Source organism: Molossus molossus, unplaced genomic scaffold (assembly GCF_014108415.1).
Source record: "Molossus molossus isolate mMolMol1 unplaced genomic scaffold, mMolMol1.p scaffold_m16_p_7, whole genome shotgun sequence".
NCBI classification, from domain to species: Eukaryota; Metazoa; Chordata; class Mammalia; order Chiroptera; family Molossidae; genus Molossus; species Molossus molossus.
In genome coordinates, this window is record NW_023425401.1 from 102,303,402 (window position 1) to 102,321,132 (window position 17,731).

Below are 17,731 nucleotides of genomic sequence, written 5' to 3' on the forward strand. Positions count from 1 at the left end.
TAATGGGAAGAAAAGTGAGAAATAAAGATGAGTTAAGTATAATCATTTTGTCATTATGAATTCAAATGAAAAAACTTTAAAAATAAATATCATACCTTTAACAAATATATGTGTTCACTTAAGCGCATGCTCCTTGCTGAGAGTACTCTACTTTGGGGGAAAGTGCAGTCAACTTAATAACTGAGAAAGAAAGGTTTCTTCAGTTATCAAGATGTCTTGTCTCAGAGCATTGTGGGAGTAGTGTTTGATTCTTTTGAGTTTGTTGTCAAGAATGTTTTGAAATTTAAATCCTTATCATCAACAGATAAGTAAATCTCTCATTTGTTAACACCTTTGTTCTAAACCAAATAACAAATCTATAAAATGTCTAATAAGGTTGAAAACATTTTTTACCAAAATGGAGAAGGAATATTGAGGAAATGGAAACCAGGGGTAATTCACATGGAGGCAATGTTTGTTTGGCGTCCTCATTTTTTTCATACTTTGTTATGAAAAAATATTCTTAAGATTATTAAAAAGTACTTTGCATGACAGTTCATAGAATAATCATGTCCAGAATACTAAAATTTAAAGTATCACTAATTAAAATAATTCCATTTAATTTAACTAGTTACAGTTTTATTGTAAATAACAGCACAAGCTGCTAGTCATTAAGGAATCTGGCATTTTTCATTGCTGTAAGCCTATGAGACAGAGGTAAAAACATTTAAAAAATCACATACACATACAGTAAAGCAAAGTTATTAATTTTTTTATGTAGAAAGCACTAATTTTGTAAAGAAGGAACAGAGAGAACAGAACTCAAATAAATTAAATGCACCTATTATTATTATTATTATATTTTTTAATACTCACCTGAGGACATTTTTCCTTTTTTTCGTTTGTTTTTTGTTTAGATAGAGTGGGAGGGAGAGAGAGGAAGAGAGAGAAAGAGAGAGAGAAACACTGACGTGAAAGAGACATATCGAGTGGCTGCCACCCGCACGACCCCACCAGGGCCGGGGACAAACTGTAACCAAGGTACGCTCCCCTAATGGGAACCGAACCCGGGTCTCTCTGGACCACAGGCCAATGCTCTAACTGCTGAACCAAACCGGCCAGGGCTAAATGCACCTATTAATACATTGCTATCACCACCACCAATTTTTGCTAATTCTGGTGTTTTTCACGTTTAATAATAATTACTATAACTTATTAATAGGTTACTATATACCAGGCAGTAAAATAAATGATAATCATCTTATTTAATTTTCCCAACAACAGCATAAATATGTATCATAAGTATCTTGCCCAACATCAATTTATGTCATTGGTCAGAGTACCTATAATGTTTCTCAGGTCCCAGTAGGTTAGTGGGAAAAGTTGGTGTTCCTTTATATTAAAAATCATTTGTTCCTGAAAACTAGCTTGATTATGCAATGTACCATTGGGCTTTTCCGGTATTTCTAATGCAGAACAGAGAAAAGTACATAATCCTTTCTACATATATACATATACTCGTACTACCTTCTCTACCTTTGCTACATCCTCCTTGCCCCTCCCCTTTTCCTCCACTTCCTCCTCTTCTCACAACCCCAGAAGCCTTTCTCTCATCCTTGAAGTCACCTTTTGTTTACCTTCTCAGTGTGAGAGTTATATATCTTGTTTATCAACATACAAGACACATCTGAGCATATTCACCATAATTACAGCATCTGTGGAGCTCAGGGTCTAGGCTGTTCTCTACATGAATTCCCAGTAAGCTCACCTAACCCCTCAAACTGGTTCCTCTCCTCTTCTGGTTTTACACATCTCAGCAAAGGTAGGAATGTAATTGGGTAATCATCCACCCAGTTATTCAGCTACAAACTAAGAAATCACCCTTAATTTCTCTTTTTCCCTCTTCACAGCACCCCAACCATTATCTCTACTTCCAAACTTTCACCCCCCCCCAAAAAAATATCCTGAAGCTATTTCTCCCCTTTGTCACTTCTACCACGTTGTCTAAATGATCGTCATGTCTTACCCAGACACTAACATTAAAGGTCACCCTACTTCCACTCTTGCCACTTGATGCCCCAGAGTTCACCTGGCAGCCAGGTGATCTTCTAAAAATGTAAATAATTTTATCTCATTTTCCTTTTCAAAACTATCTAATGGCTTCCTCATGCATTTAGAATAAAAATTACATACCTTGGCCTAAAAGGCTCTATAGAAATCAGACTTGTTTTTATCTCTAGTCTCATCTTTTTTTTTTTTTTTATCTTCCATCCTATCCTCTCGTGTATTTTCTTTGTATACATTTTTTCTTTTTCACGTGCTTGCTTGTGCTAATATCTGTGTTTTATGATTTGTGTACCATCTAATGAACCAGATCTGTACATGTCTATTACAGGGGTGGGGTGGTGGTGGTACGGAAACCAGGAGTTCTTTGAATGGCTGGCCTATTAAAAGCCATACATCTGTGGTTAATTAATTTTAGGCAAAGGTATCAAGACCTTATATTAGGGAAAGAATGGTCTTTTCAACAAATGATGCTGAGACAACTGGATACCTACATCCAAAAGAATAAATTTGGCCCTGGCTGGTTTGGCTCAGCAGTTGGAGCATTGGCCTGTGGCCCAAGGAGTCTTGGGTTCACTTCTGTTCAAGAGCATGTGCCTCAGTTGGGGTTCAGTCTCCGACCCTGGTTGGGTCGTGTGGGAGCAGCCAGTTGATGTGTCTCTCTCCCATTGGTGTCTCTCTCCCTCCCCCCTGACTCTATCTGAAGATAAATGAAAAAATAAATAAATAAATTTGGACCCCTACCTCATACCATATACAAAAATTATCTCAAAATATATCAGAGACCTAAATGTAAGAACCAAAACTATAGATCTCATAGAATGAAATGTAGGAGTAAATTTTTATGACCTTGGATTCTGCAACAGTTTCTTAAGAATGGCTTCAAAAGCACAATAAACAAACACAAAAATAAATCATTGGAATTCATAAAAATTAAGAACTTTTATGTGTCAAAGGAAACTACCAAGAAAGTGAAAAGATAACTCACTTAATGGGAGAAAATATTTGCAAGTCATATATCTGGCAAGAGTCTAGTATACAAAATGTACAGGGTAGAACAAAAGTAGGTTTCCAGCTGTTTGTATGGGAAATAATACAATAAGTAATCAATAATAATATAAGAATAAACTCTGTGTTTCATGTACTCACCACTGTAAACCTACTTTTGCCCCACCCTGTATAAATAACTCTTACAATTCAACAATAAAGGAAAAACAACCCAATTAAAAATGAGCCAAGGATTTGAATAGATATTTTTCCAGAAAAGATAAACAAATGATCAATAAAGATATGAAAAGATGCTCAGTATCATTACCATTAAGAAAATGCAAATTAAAACGATAATGACATACTAACTCACACCCACCATGATGCTATAAAAAACACACAGAAAATAAACAGTGTTGGAGATGCGGAGAAAATGGAGCCCTCATACATTGCTGGTAGGAATGTAAAATGGGGTAGACTTTTGGAAAAACAATGTGGTTATTTCTAAAAAAGTTCAAAATAGAGTTTCCATATGACCCGGTAATTCTACTCCTAGGTATATATCCAAGAGAATTGAAAATATATGTTTACATGGAAACTTGTACATGAATATTCATTGCAGTATTATTTATAGTAGCCAAAAGACAACCCAAATGATCATCAACTGATGAATGGATAAATAAAATTTATATATTCATACAAGGATATTATTCAGCCATTAAAGGGAACAAAGTACTGATACATGTTACAACATGTATGGACCTAGAAAACATTATACTAAGTGAGAGAAGTCCAACACAAAGGGCTATATATTGAATGATTTCATTTACATAAATTGTCCAGAATCAGCAAATACATAGAGATAGAAAGTAGATTAGTGGTTGCCAGGGATTGAGGGGAAGAGAGAATCACTGATAACAGGCAGTATCTTTTGGGAGTGACAAAAATGTTCTGCAGTTAGATAATAGTGGTGATTGCGTAACTTTGTAACAATGCTAAAACCACTAAATTGAACACTTTAAAGTGGAGAATGTTATATTATGTAAATTTTATCTAAAAACACCAAAAAATTTTAAAAGCTTAGGGAAAAATGTTAAGAATTTGTCATGTACACAAGTCTGGAGGCCAGGAAAGAGGTCACACTAGAGATATAAATTAGGAGAGACTGGAATATTGATGGGATATCAAGTATTGAGCCTGTGTCTCTGTTTACAGATAATATGATTGAATATGAAGAAAATACTATGGAAAGCAACCCCTCAACTAATAAGTGAATTTATTAGTGTCAGGATATAAAGTCATATACAAAAATCAGTTGTATACTTATATACTATAGGAAATAGTTAGACAATGCAATTTTTAAACACATTTCATTTATACTAATTTTAAAAAACAAAGTACTTAGAAATGAACTGAACAAATATGTAAAACCTCTACACTGAAAATTATAAAACATTGCTGAGAGAAATCATATAAGATCTAAACAAATGATGAAATATACCATATTAATGATGTGAAATAACAAGAAATACATATATGTTGCCCAGCTGGTGTGGCCCAGTGGTTGAGCGTCGACCCATGCACCAAGAGGGCACCAGCTCAATTCCCGGTCAGGACACATGCCCAGGTTGTGGGCCCAATCCCCAGTGGTGGGCATGCAGGAGGCAGCCAATCAGAGTTCTCTCTCATTGATGTTTCTATCTCTCTCTCCCTCTCCCTTCCTCTCTCTCTAAAATCAATAAAGAAAAAATAAGTACCACCCCCCCGCGAAGGAAAGAAATACGTATTTGTCTTTGCCCTGAGTTCCTGACACAGGGCTCCTGAAACATTTGTAAATAGGGGTACTAGAAGAATCCTTGTTCTAACCTTTAGCCTTTGACCCCAGTTCCCAGCACAGAGCTCTACAACTCTTGTAATTTCCCAAGCGTTAAGAGCACTAGGAGCATTTTTGTTCTACTGTGTGGTCTTTGACCTGGTTCTTGACAGGGCTCCTAACTCCCTTGGAATTTCCTGGGTGACAGGAATGTCTTTTCTTCCGATGAGCTAACCCTGGGTGAACTCTGGGTGGCTCCTGGAGGGGGCTGGTCACCAGAAAGATGAAGACCTGATGAGAAGCTTGGAATTTTCAGACCCACCCATTCTCTGGACAGGGAGGGGCCTGGAAATGGAGTTCATAATTGATCATACCTATGTGATAGAGCCTCAATAACAATCCCAACAGTATGGGGTTCAGAGAACTTTTCGGCTGGGGAATACAGCCATGTACTAGAAGGGTGATGCACCCCGACTCCAAGCTTCTGTGCTTGGGACCCTCCCAAGCCTTGTTCCATGGATCTCTTCATCTGTATCTTTTGTCATATTCTTTATTCTCATAAACAGGTATATGAGTGTTTCCTTGAGTTCTGTGAGCTGTTCTAAACAAATAATCAAATGTAATCGGGTGGAGGTCATGGGAACCTCTGATTGTAGCCAAGCCATACAGAAGTTGTGGGGAACCTGAGCACCTTCTATTGCTGCTGATACTGAATTGAGGGGCAGTCTCATGGGACTGAGGCTTTAACTTGTGGGATCTGATGCTGTCTGTCAGTAGATGGTGTCGGAATTGAGTTAAATTGTAGGATATCCAGCTGGTGTCACAAAGAATTGCTTGGTGTGGGAAGAAACCCGCACATCTGGAGTCAGAAGTTTTTGAGTGTGATAGAAGCATGAGAGTAAAGGGAAGATAACACAGGATGAGGACTGGGTTTTTCCTAAACACATGCATTGGCTGGTTCAATATTACTAAGATATCAGTTTTCCTTCAAATACATCTATAGGCTCAATACAGTCTCAATCATAATCCCATTAGGTTTTTGTTTCTTTTCATTGAAAGTCTCATAAAAATTATATAGAAGCAAAAGGGGCTTAGAATATTTAAAGAAATTTTGTAAAAGAAGAACACAGTTGGAGAGCTAACATCTGACTTCAATATTTGCTATAAATATAAAATATTTAAAACAGTGTGGTACTGGCATAAGGATCAACAAATAGATGAATAGAACTGAAGAGAAATCTGTAAAACATACACACAGTTATATAATAACTTGATTTTCAACAAAGATGCTAAAGCAATCCAATGAGAAAAGAGAAATCTTTTCCACAAATTATGCTAGAACAACTGGGTATCAATGTGAATTTTAAAAAATGAACCTTCACAACTATCTCATAAATAAAATGAACCTAAACAATTATCTTAACTATCTCATATACAAAAATTAATCCTGGGTTGATCATAGACTTGAACATAAAAGTTAAAACTATAAAGCATCTATAAGAAAAGATAGGACTTATTGTGACTTATTGGTAAGTAGAAGTCTGGGAACACAGACCTACCTAGCCATAAAATAATAGATTGGAAAAGGGGAAGTATTGATCAAAGGTACAACCTTTAGTTATAAGATAAGATGAATGAATTCTGGAGAGCTAATGTATAGCATGACTATAGTCAATAACTAGGTGTTGTATACTTAAAATTTGCTAAGAGAGTAGATCTCAAGTGTTCTCACCAAACACACACATGCACACACATACTCACACACACATAAAAGGTAACCATGTAAGGTGATGGATATGTTAATTAGCTTGTTTGTGGTACTCATTTCATAATGTATACATATATGAAAACATCACCAGGATTTCCAGTCAAGTTGGCGGCGTAGGTAAACGCGGTATCGTTACCTCTTCCCACAACCACATCAAAATTACAACTAAACTACAACACAACCATCATTCAGAACCGCCTGAAATCGAGCCAGTGGGAGTCCTACAACCACAAAATTAAAGAAGCCACATCCAGACTGGTAGGAGGGGCAGAGGCGGGCGGGCTGGTCCCACACCCACGTGTGGCGGATAAAAATCAGGAGGACACCTCCGCTGGGAAGGTCCTCCCTGAGGACTGAGGGTTCCCCGTCTCACACCAGACGCCCCGCTCAGGGTTCCAGTGCCAGGAAGAGAATCCCCATCACTTCTGGCTGGAAAAACCAGCGGGAACTGGTTGAGGAGGGTGCAGCTGCTGGAACCCCAGGCAGCTTTTCTTAAAGGGCCCGCTCACGGACTTACTTGGACTCACTCCCTCCAAGCTCTGAGAGGAGGCAGCTTGAGGAGCGCCAGAGACATACAGGGAACAACTGAGCTGTTTGGCCTCCGGACGAGGGCTGGAGAGGGGTCTTTCTCCTGGACAGACTGTCAGAGGCCTTTGTTCCTTTGGTGAGCCCTTCCCTGGGGCGACAGACAGCAGCCATATCTGGGACTCCAGCAACCTGGCTCACACTGGTAGCCTTGCCCTGGTGATTCCCTGAGGCCCCGCCCCACCCAACTTTCGGGCCCACCCAAGCTGTTTCCAAAGGCTTTACCATAGGATTGGCCTGTCTTGGATCCTGCTGCAGAGTTTTCTAAAATCTCTCAAACAAGCCGCATCTGGTCTCAGTGAGTCCCATACCTCTTGTTAAGTGCCCCAGGCCTGGCACTAGAAACAGCCAGCCTTGGTTCACAGTTTGGCTTTGCCTGGGCAGCTCCAAGCCCAGCACAAGAAGCAGCCATCGGCAGATTGCTTTGTAGCTTATGCCTGGTGGCCCCGGGTAGAACACAGGCAGTGGCTGACCTTGCCCCAGAGCCAGCACACCTAGTAGACAGCTTCAGACCACATCAAAACACCATCACCCAACCACCTCCACAAGTGACACACTCAGTGAGTGGACTCAGTGGGTACCAGAGCCCTGCTGAAGTAAATCTTGCTCTGTGTAAATCTTGATCAGCTACACAGCTGATCCTCCAAGGTAGTCAGAGGTCAGTGTCAGTGGGCACAGCCAGTCCTTGCAGCTGATCAGCCTGAGTAAATCCCTCCCACTAATGTGCCAACAGCAATCAAGACTCAATTACAGCAGAAGGGTGTACAGTCCACACTAGGGGTGCATCTCGAGGGCCTGGCTGGGGTGATCAGGGAGGCTGTACCACTGGATCCTACAGAACATCTACAACAATAGGCTACCCTATGAAGCCTAGGAGACATAGCAACTCTACCCAATACATAGAAACAATCATAGGGAAGCAGCCAAAATCAGGAGACAAAGAAACATGTCCCATATGAAAGAAAAGAACAAAACTCCAGGAAAAGAATTAAACAAAATGGAGATAAGCAATCAATCAGATGCAGAGTTCAAAACACAGGTTATAAGATTGCTCAAGGAACTTGGTGAGACATTCAAGGAACTTAGTGAGACCTTCAAGGAACTTAGTGAGAACATCAACAACATAAAAAAGGACCAGTCAGAAATGAAGGATGCACTAACTGAAATAAAGAATAATTTACAGGGGCCCTGGCCAGTTTGGCTCAGCGGTTAGAGCGTTGGCCTGCGGTCTGGAGAGACCCGGGTTCGGTTCCCGCTAAGGGCACGTACCTTGGTTGCAGTTTGTCCCCGGCCCTGGTTGGTCGTGCGGGTGGCAGCCACTCGATATGTCCCTTCACATCGATGTTTCTCTCTCTCTCTCCCGTCCTCTCTCTCCCTCCCACTCTATCTGTACAAAAAAATGGAAAAATATCTTCGGGTGAGGATAAAAAAAAAAGAATAATTTACAGGGAATCAATAGTAGAGTAGGTAAAGCCAAGAAGCAAACCATCAATTTGGAATATAAGGAAGCAGAAAACATCCAATCAGAACAGTAAAAAGAAAAAATAATCCAAAATATGAGGATAGTATAAGGAGCCTCTGGGACAACTTCAAGCGTGCCAACATTTGCATCTTGCGGGTGCCAGAAGGAGAAGAGAGCGAACAAGAAATTGAAAACCTATTTGAAACAATAATGACAGAAAACTTCCATAACTTGGTGAAGGAAACAGACATACACGTCCAGGAAGTGCAGAGTCCCAAACAAGATGAACCCAAAGAGGTCCACACCAAGACACATCATCATCAAAATGCCAAAGGTGCCCTGGCCAGTTTGGCTCAGCGGTTAGAGCGTCGGCCTGCGGTCCAGAGAGACCCGAGTTCGGTTCCCGCTAAGGGCACGTACTTCGGTTGCAGTTTGTCCCCGGCCCAGGTTGGTCGTGCGGGTGGCAGCCACTTGATGTGTCCTTTCACGTCGATGTTTCTCTCTATTTCTCTCTCTTCCTCTCTCTCCCTCCCACTCTATCTGTACAAAAAATGGAAAAATATCCTCGGGTGAGGAAAAAAAAATGCCAAAGGTTAAAGACAAAGAGAGAATCTTAAAAGTAGCAGAGAAAAGCAGTTTGTTACCTACGAAGGAGCTCCCATAAGACTGTCAGATGATTTCTCAAAAGAAACTTTGCAGGCCAGAAAGGAGTGGCAAGAGATATTCAAGGTGATGAAAAGCAACGACCTACAACCAAGATTACTCTGTCCTGCAAAGCTATCATTTATTTTTATTTTTTTTTTTATTTTTTTATCCTCACCAGAGGATATTTTCCATTTTTTGTACAGATAGAGTGGGAGGGAGAGAGAGAAACATCGACGTGAAGGGACACATCGAGTGGCTGCCACCCGCACGACCAACCAGGGCCGGGGACAAACTGCAACCGAAGTACGTGCCCTTAGCGGGAACTGAACCCGGGTCTCTCCGGACCGCAGGCCGACGCTCTAACCGCTGAGCCAAACTGGCCAGGGCTGCAAAGCTATCATTTAGAATCGATGGACATATCAAGAGTTTCCTAGACAAGAAAAAGCTAAAGGAGTTCATGACCACAAAACCAGTATTATATGAAATGTTGAAGGTCTTCTTGAAGGAGAAGAACAAAAATATGAACAATAAAATGGTAATTAATACATATCTATCAACAATTGAATCTACAAACAAAACAAGCAAGCAGAACAGAAACAGACTCCTAGATACAGATAACTTTTTGTTGCTTGCCAGATGGGTGGGGTGTTGGGGGGATGGGTGAAAAGGATGAAGGAATTAAGAAGTGCAAATTGGTTGTTAGACTGATGAACCTCAAAGGGAAGGGAGGAGGGGTGGGCAGGATGAAATAAACCAAAGAATTTCTATGCATATGTACATAACCAATGAACACTGACATTAATGTGGGGAAGGCAGGAAGAGGGCATGATTGGGGAGGAGCGGGTCAATGGGGGAAAAAAGGGGGAACATCTATAATACATTCAACAATAAAGATGAGTTAAAAAAACAAACAAAAATACATCACCTGCTCGGCTGGTGTGACTCACTGGATTGGGCATCGTCCCATGGACTGAGAGGTCCCAGTTTGATTCCCGGTCAGGGCACACGCCGGGGTTGCAGGCTCCATCCCCAGTAGGGGGCGTGCAGGAGGTAGCCGATCGATATTTCTCTCTCACATCGATGTTTCTATCTCTCCCTTCTTCTCTCTCTCCAAAAAAAAACAAACAAAAAAAACCAATCAAAGCATATTAAAAAGAACAAAAGAAAACATCACATTGTACACCTTAAATAGGTTTTGTTTGTTTGTTTGTTTGTTTGTTTGTTTTTAGTACGTGCTCCTAGCAGGAACCGAACCCGGGACTCTCTGGTCCGCAGGTCAATGCTCCAACCGCTGAGCCAAACTGGCCAGCACCTTAAATATATGTAATTTTAATTTGTCAATCATACATCAATAAAGCTAGAAAAGAAAGAATAGATTGGTAAATTAGACTTCTGCTCATCAAAAAACATTTTTAAGATAATAATTATTCATAAGCAAGCCACAGACTAGGAGAATATAGTCACAAAATTATTTTCTGACAAAGGACTAGTATTCAGGAAATAAAGAATAGACACCTAACAAGAAAGTGATTAATAAGTATACAAACAAGTTTTCAACATTATTAGTCATGAGGGAAATGTAAATTAAGGCCACAGTGAGGTAATACTAGACTCCCACCAAAATTGCTAATGTTAAAAAGAACAACAGCACCAACTCTTGGCAAGGATGTGAACAACTATAACTTGAATTCTCTTACATTGTTGATTGGAGTGTACAATGGAACAACCCTTTTACAAAAGAGTCTGACAGCTTCTGATAAAGTCTTGGATCTATGTGACTAGGAAGAGACTAAAGATGGTTAAAACAAGGGTGTCAATTTCTGAGACCTGGAGTACTTTAATATATAGAGGTCATGGAAATGAACAGAAGTCATCAAAGGTGCTGAGAAAAAGCAGGCAATAAAGCAGTAGAAAACTAAAGAGTATTGTGTCATGGGGGTAACTCTTTATTTTTCCTATCTGATTTAAAAGACAGAGGAGCCCTGGTCAGTGTGGCTCAGTTGGTTGGGCATTGTCCCATGTACCAAAAGGTGGCTGGTTTGATTCTGGTCAGGGCACATACTCCTCCGGTTGTGGGCTCGATCCCCTGTACGGGGCGTGCAAGAGGTAGCTGATCCACGTTCCAATCTCACATCAATGTTTGTCTCTCTCCCTCTCCCTTCCTCTCTAAAAACTAATTAAAAAATCTTTAAAAAGACAGGAATAAAACAATAATTACAAATCTGTGTTAATGCACATGTAATGTATATTTTATGACTCGTACAAAGGAGCAGGGAGGGTATGGAGCTTATAGGAGCAAAGTTTTTTTTCTGTTGAAATTAAGTTGGGACTAATCAAAACTAGATTGTTATAAATTAAGAGGCTGATCATTATGAAGTTTGTTGAATGAAGAAGGATTGCATCTAAAAACTTCCCTTGGGCATGTTCATGCCTCAAGTACTTTGAGGCTCAAATACGTTCAGCATCAAAAGGCCTTTCTTTCCTCTGATTAGGCAAATCACAGAAAGAGGCCGGGTTAATTAACTGGCAGGCAGACAGTGGTTTGTAGCACTTAGGCAGCATTTGAAGCCTATGATTGTTCTTGTCCAAATCAGTATGTTTCTCTCCATCTGACAACCTCTCTGTGTCTAATTTTTTTTTTTTTTTTAGAATACCTTGCTCTTGTTCCAGTATTTGCCTTGAAAAATCTTCCTTTTCCTTTCTTCCCTTTTGAAATTGTGAAGTAGTACCAACACAGAAAAAATAATAAATCACCAGAGCCCCCATGACCAGCTTCATGAAATATTGTCATTTTACCTTTTTGCTGTTACCCTCTCTCATTCTCAGAGGTAACCACTATCTTGCATTTCATGTTTATTATTCTCATACTTGTATTTCATACATATAAATATTCATAACATTTTATAGAATTATTTTGCCGTTTTACAAATTTATATAAATAATATAATGTACTTATTACTTTGTGACTTGCATTTTAAGGTCGACATTGTTTTTGAGATTCACACAGGTTGATTTATGAAGCTCTAGTTCATCTATTTTATTTTATTTTTTGTTAATCTTCATCCAAGGATATTTTTTCCATTGATTTTTAGAGAGAGTGAAAGGGGGGGGGAAGATAAGGGGGTGGGGGAGAAACATCGATGTGAGAGAGACACATCAATTGGTTGCCTCCCAAATGCACTCCAAAGGGACCAGGAATTGAACCTGCAATCCAGGTATGTGCCTTTGACTGGGAACGGAACCCACGACCCTTTGGTGTGTGGGCCAATACTCTAACCATTGAGCAACACCAGCCTGGGCTGATAAAACTTTTTTGTATGCAAATAGTTTTTAAAAAATAAGATAAAAGCTTTATTGAGATATTGTCCATATACCATAAAATTTACCCATTTAAAATATACATTTCAGTGGTTTTTAATATATTCAGAGTCATGCACATCGCCACAATCTAATTTCAGAACATTTTTATCACCTCCAAAGGAAACTCATACTCATTAGCATCCTGATATAATAATGATTAAAAAAAATTTTTTTCTTTATTGATTTTTAGAGAGAGAGGAAGGGAGAGGGAGAGAGAGATAGAAACATGGATAAGAGAAAACATTGATTGGCTGCCTCCTACATGCCCCCCAACTGGGGATCAGGCCCACAACCTGGGCATGTGCCCTGACTGGGGATCCAACTGGTGACCTCTTGGTGCATGGGTCGACGCTCAACCACTGAGCCACACCAGCTGGGCTAATAATTATTTTTAATTTGACATCCTTTCAGACCTTAACCAGTATATATTCATTTTTATCTAATTATAATCATGGTGGAGCTAATATTTTGTTTACCTTAAGATGTTTTTACTTTACATCAAAATAATTTTCTCTTTCTATAGTTTTAATAATTATTATTTTAAGTTTTTATGTAATATGTCATGGTGGGGACTAACATGATTGATTAAGGAGGAATAATTATTTCCATCTAAAGCAAGATTCCATGGTACTGGCCCAGAAATTAGACCGAAGGTTTTTTTTAGGTCCGATCTCATTTCTGGACAGTTGTATTTGGTTGGTAAGAGATCAGACAAAGACAGTGCCAGACATTCCAGACCCTATCAGTATGCCCTCTGGCTTGGCAACCACCCTTCGGCAGCCACACTCACGTGCTGTGGCAGCCTGTTTCACAGGTACTCAGACAGACCGTGGTCCGGGTGGGTGGGCTCTGCACTGCCTACAGAACCTTCACAGGAGAAAGCCCTATCCGAAGTCTTCATTTCAATGAGAGTTTCTCACCTACAGGACATACACAATTTTACGGGGAAGATTAAGGATCAAGAGTACTATAAGATTATTCTCCTAAGAGACATACAAGCCGCTGTATTTCACCATGTTTTTATTTATTTATTTATTTTTAATTTTTTTTATCTTCACCCGAGGACATTTTTCCTTTTTTGTTCAGGTAGAGTGGGAGGGAGAGACAGGAACAGAGAGAGAGAGAGAAACACCGATGTGAAAGGGACACATCGAGTGGCTGCCACCCGCACGACCAACCAGGGCCGGGGACAAACTGCAACCGAGGTATGCGCCCTTAGCAGGAACCGAACCTGGGCCTCTAGGGACCGCAGATCGACGCTCTAACCGCTGAGCCAAACTGGCCAGGGCTATTTCACCATGTTTTTAAAGATATAGGAAGCTTTTAAGACTTATTGATTATCCTTGAAATAAATCTTGGCAGGACCACTGTCTTTGGCTGCAAAATTTCAGGGACCACCATTCACAAAAACTACGGAATGGAAGGCACACCCTGGTGTGCAGAGCATAACCAGGACCAATGTCCTTAGCAGCCTGGGTCTTGGCCAGCAAATATATAACAGTGACAGGGAAGATCACATACTACAGCACTTTTCTGCATATGGAAGATTTGGCTAGAGTGTCTCATTGAATCTGTACATTAAACCGGTGAAGTTCTATGGCTTTCCTTCATGCTTTTCCCCCACCTCATCTTTACTGAGGTATAATGAATGGCTGAAAATTGTATATATTTAAGGTATATAGCATGTATATAGGTGTTTCGATAGATGTATACATTGTGAAATAAGTGCCACAATCAAACCAATTAAGTTATTTATCACCTAATGGATATAATTTTCTTGTTCCTTTTCTTTTTTAAATATATTTTTATTTATTTTTAGAGAGAGGAAGGGAGAAGGAGAAAGATAGAATTACCTATGTGAGAGAGAACCATTATCTGCTGCCTCCTCAACCTGGCGTGTCTCCAGACGGGATCGAACCTGTGACCTCATGGTGCATGGGTTGCTGCTCAACCAGTGAGCCACACTGGCTGGGCTTCTCATTTATTTTTGTTTTTGTGGAGAACACTTAAGATCTTCTCTCTTAGCAAATTTTAAATACACAATACAGTATTTTAAACTATAAGTCACCTTGCTGTACATTATTAGATCTCCAGAACTAATTCATCTTTCATAACTGAAACTTTCTATCCCTTGCCCACCATCTGCCCATTTTCTCCTCCATGTGGCCTCTGGCAACCATCATCCTACTCTCTGCTTCCCAAAGACTGTGACTCTTTTAGGTTCCCGTCTCCTCCGTGCTCTTACAGACTGTTCCTTCTAGCTGAGGGACTTCCTGCAGCTTTGCTTGACCGAGCTCTGTTATTCCAACCCAGCTCGGCTTGGCTGTCACCTTCCTAAACTCCCTCGTCGGGGTGGTTGCTCTCCCTCTGGGCCCCATTTTGGTATCACCCTGCAGATATCTCTACCATGAGGCTTCTTGAAATACAACAACTGACTGTTAGCCTGTGTCTCCCTCAAAAAACCTAATCATGTCTTCTCAGCATATTGGGAGCATTCAATACTATTCATTGGCCCTGGCCAGTTTGGCTCAGCGGTTAGAGCGTCCGCCTGCGGTCCGGAGAGACCCGGGTTCGGTTCCCGCTAAGGGCATGTACCTCGGTTGCAGTTTGTACCTGGCCCTGGTTGGTCGTGCGGGTGGCAGCCACTCAATGTGTCCCTTTCACGTTGATGTTTCCCTCTCTCTCTCTTCCTCTCTCTCCTTCCCACTCTGTCTGTACAAAGGATGGAAAAATGTCCTCGGGTGAGGAAAAAAAAAAAAAATACTATTCATTGAATTTATAGATGAGGTGCTGAGGCTACCAGAGTATTTTCCCTAGATCACATGTAGCGGAGCTGGTAGAACCCTAGCCTTTGACCTCAAATCCCAAGTTCTTTCTCTTTATCATGTTGGAGGTTTCTCTGTCTACCCCCAATGAAAGTCCCAACTGCCAGGCATTTGTGTGAGTTTGGTTCGAAGCTGGTGTGTAGCTTCCTGTGACCATTCACTGAACAAGCAGATCTTATGGGCTTGTAGTCAGAGAACACATCTTTATTTTTGCCTCCCCCTGCCTCTCTCCTCCAGCTAAGACCATCTGTAGAGGGAAAGTCTTCTTCAGCTTATGCTTCCTCCCCTCCCCTTGCTACCAAGGTGTCTGCGTTCTCCAAGGCTGAAGATGGTGAAAAAGGAAGGAAAAACAGAGCTGGAAATCAGAGGTGGCAGGAAGGCACTGAGAGCAAAATCTAAACAGACTCAGTAATCAAGATAAACATTAATGCAGTATTTTTTAAAGTCTCATGCAAAAACTCCAGGATGAACACCATACCAAAAATATAAATAAAGACAGGCTGTCATTTTCTGTTTTTTTATGACCTTTAGTTATTGTGCAATGGGAACAGTGTTTCTAATCAGCCTGTTGTAGTTCAGGGGACACTGGTCATCATGCCCCTGGATGGGTGTGTCTATGAGGGTTTATAATGGTGTGAGAACAGATTGGGCAACCCAGGACTTCATATGTAATCATGTTTTCCGATCGTAGGGCCTCTATTAACTTTTCCACTTGGTTCAACATGTGGGAGAATATTTTAAAAAGATACACAGGGCGCAGATTTTTCCTGTGGCCTCAGGCTTTCTGATGGCTTGGCATGGCACTAAGGGAACGTGTTTATTTTACTGGGACATCTGGAAGGTGGCTTTACAACTCTAGGCCTGGCAGCTGTTTAAAGCCGACTTTATTTCTCTTGGGATGCTTCTTGGGTTCCTTGGAGGCAGCCCCTGGGAACATCTGGCCCCATTTCGTGTGATGTGGAAGAAATGTTTCCCACAGGTCGGCCAGGTCTCTCGGTTTTTCAGACGTTTGCTCCACAAAGACGCTTGTCTTCTGCTGTCTTTCATTCCTTCATGGGGTCCTCTAGGGCAGGACTTCCAGTGGTTTCAGGCTGGCTTCCTACTGAGATGGCCACAGTGGTGTTAAAAATGTTCAAGCATCCTTTGCTCTGATACACTCTGGCCTCCCAGAGCAGCCGCCTCCCTTCCCCTACACTCTCTTCGTCTCGGCTGACCTAATACCGTCGTCCTCTGGCATTCGGGTTTTCCAGCTGGGAGGCAGGCGCCGGTGCACTGTCTGTCTTCTTTCCTCACTTGCTATAAAGGGAGAAGGACCCTCACGACTCCCCCGAGGGGGTGGAGGAAGAATCGCAGCACAGTTTTGTGCAAGGAAATCTTGCCACGAATTATTCTCCTTTTTCAACAATTTGCTCCCTGATACTCTCAATATGGTGAAGGTTTTGAAGAGCCATACTACCTGTTTTCAGATGGCGACTGAAAAATTCCTTTAGGATGGTCTGTCTCAAAGCTCTCTTGGGTGTCAGATGTCTATAGCCTTGGGGTCTCAGCTGAGGATGCCATGGAATGTTCTGCTAGTCTTATAAAGTAGAGTCCCCCCGCCCCCCAAAGATTTGGACATGGTGAGAGAAAAGAAGTGGTGAATTAAGACTCTTCAGCTCTCCTGGCCGGTGTGGCTCAGTGGATTGAGTGTCATCCCATGGACTGAGAGGTCCTGGTTCGATTCCCGGTTAGGGCACATGCCCGGGTTGTGGGCTCATCTCCAGTAGGGGGCGTGCAGGAGGCAGCCGATAGATATTTCTCTCTCACACGGGAGGTTCTATCAATATTTCTCTCTCACACCAGTGCTTCTCTCTCTCTCTGCTTTCTTCTCTCTCTCTAAAAAAAAAAATCAATAAAAACATATTTTAAAAAAAGACTCCTCAGCTCTATTTTTCAAGGCAGGAATCTGCATTTGGGAAAAAAAAAAACAAAAAAACCTAATATTTAAAACCGGAACCCGTGGAATCCTTGCGAAAGGTGTAACAATAGAGTCAATACCTGGAAGATCACCTGAAATGACCTGAGTCATGGCCAAGTCGTTCATTTCTGATAATAGGACAGTGATTCATCAAATTTCAGTTTCTTTAACGCATCTTACTGAGGCTAAAACTCACAGGTTAAGATCCCAAAGAGGGAAGTAGTGACAGTTTCATCATCAATTCACATGTTATATGTAAAAGACATATAAACTCGGAAGAGTTATT